Source organism: Amblyomma maculatum, chromosome 1 (genome assembly GCF_055883805.1).
Source record: "Amblyomma maculatum isolate TAMU_Amacu chromosome 1, ASM5588380v1, whole genome shotgun sequence".
NCBI lineage: Eukaryota > Metazoa > Arthropoda > Arachnida > Ixodida > Ixodidae > Amblyomma > Amblyomma maculatum.
In genome coordinates, this window is record NC_139344.1 from 418,938,777 (window position 1) to 418,940,966 (window position 2,190).

The following is a 2,190-nucleotide window of genomic DNA, read 5'->3' on the forward strand; positions in this document are numbered from 1 at the left end:
TTACCACATGCGTGTCCCTTCTGCCTCATGGAGGAACATCTGCTCCAGTCTGCGCGGCTGCTCCGGAGACAACTAGTTCTTTCATTCCTTCACAGTTCATTTCCTGACAAACTGCGCATCAAGTTTCCTCTTCATTGCAGCAAAGTTCGACGTTTGTCGAACGGCCTGCATCTTGTGATCACCGCTGGACAGGTCGTCCGAAACTGCCTTGTTCACGAAGCGTGTTATATTCAGCTCAGATGCTCTGAGGTCTGCATGAATATCTTCGTAGGCGAGAAAGAGCACGTTTCGATCACTCTTCTCGGCATACCATGACCTCACACTCTCGCAATGGCTGCCGAAACTATCCTGCCATCCAAAACGATTTCAAAAAAGTCATCGAAAGAACCGCCCTGAAAGTTGAAATGAATTCAAATTTGTCTTTTAGCGACAAAGTTGCCAATTTTTGCTGTTGTAAAATACATCTTAGCATGCTAAATACACAGCTTCAAAGAGTACACGAATCCGGTTTCCCTATAAAACGCCGCCTACACCTAGCAACTGCGGCACTCGCGCGCTTTAATAAAGAGTGCGTTGCTTTTTTCACTCTACATTTGTTCTGTTTTCACTTGCGCCAGCTATTTGAGTTTCTTTAGTGATGAATGCGTCAGCACCGGCTCGTGGGGATAGAATAAATGAGAACGCATATACTGCAATATTGAGGCACAAAGAGCTCTTGCGAGTTTGATTCAAGTTCCTGATAAGCGAAAGGAGAAGAGTGCAGAAAATGGTGCCGAGTATTCTTGTTGGCGTGCAACTGATTCAACTTCGATGCACTTGAATCCCCGAACCAAATGCCGTTTAAATTCATTGCGACCGTCTCCGGCTGTACCACAGATTCCAAGCTGCGATACAAGGGGAATCCTAGTCGAACACTTCTACCCTCTCCTGTACCCGTAATGAGATATAAGCTGTGCATCGAGGCAGAACATCGATTTAATATGGATGCTTCATAAAGGCACCAGAAATAACATTTGTCGCTTTTATTTATTTTTTTTTTAGGCTAAAAAGTAACATTTATAAACAACTCTCAATGCGGCCTCTTACTTGTACGCTCCGACGGTTTTGATGTGGTGGTAGAAGGACACGCCTTTGGGGTTTCTGGTCACATAAATGTTCTTTGCTTTCGACGAAAAAGGCATCAGCGAGAAATGGAGATGTGCGAACACGATGCGAGGCCTGGTGCACTTTTCTATCGCATCGAGGCCCATCTTTTCCAGGAAGGCAGTTCCTGGAGCCACATCCTGACAGGCTTTGTAGGCGTCCTGCACAAACTTCAGAAACCAGTTCCTGCCCCACTTTGGGAACGTCTCCAACTTCGGGCCTGTACAGGAGTCCACTGCGGTAGACGTCTTGGGACAAGAAGCCCGAGATCCAGCGGCCGCCCACACTCTGTGAGAACGGACGGTCACGTTCTATCATGGCGTTAGTTGGTGAACAAAGCAAAAGGACCTTTTGAGGAAAAAGAGCATATCAGAGGTCTCTTTGATGCAGCTCAAATTTCTGTGGTAAGAAAATCAGTGTTAAAACTTTATATCATGAAGAAAAACACAAGTTTTTTCCAGCAGCATAATTGGAGTGGGGTCTATTATTAACACTTTATGACAAAAATTAAGCAATGAATATGGGGACCGAGTCATTTTTCCCTGGCGCCTACTAACAAATGAGATCAGGGGTATGTTCAAAAGCTGCGGTCAAAGGAACTGTTATATTTTCAGCCTTTCTTTGGGTCTAAATGACAGCGAAAGTAGTAAGTGCACCACACGAGCCGTCCCATCTCAGTACCGTCTGTACAAAATGACCACACAGAGCACATATTCGGCAACGTCTTCTTTCCTTTAATGCTGATTCACGCCTCACAAAAGAAGGTTGTGGAAGTGCATATTACTATATCCAATGCTCAGCTATTGGCCACGATGGATGGATGGATGGAATATAGGAGCGTCCCCTTTGAAACGGGGTGGTAGCAGTAGCTATCATGCTCATTTTTCTCCATATATCTTAATTATTGATTTAGAATGGTTAACTAAACCATCATTCTATTTATTAAATTTTTGTTCCTACATTACTAACATTATGTCACTTCCCTGCTTTTAAGCCACCAATCGTCCAGTCGTTTTTTGCTAGTTTCCACCGCCGGTTTATTCACCC

The 2,190-nt window shown here is 44.4% G+C and overlaps 1 pseudogene; it reads right to left on the bottom strand.

Moving 5' to 3' along the window:
- Window positions 1–1,627, bottom strand: LOC146209206 (amine sulfotransferase-like; annotated as a pseudogene).
- Between the last annotated feature and the right edge of the window lie 563 nt (window positions 1,628–2,190).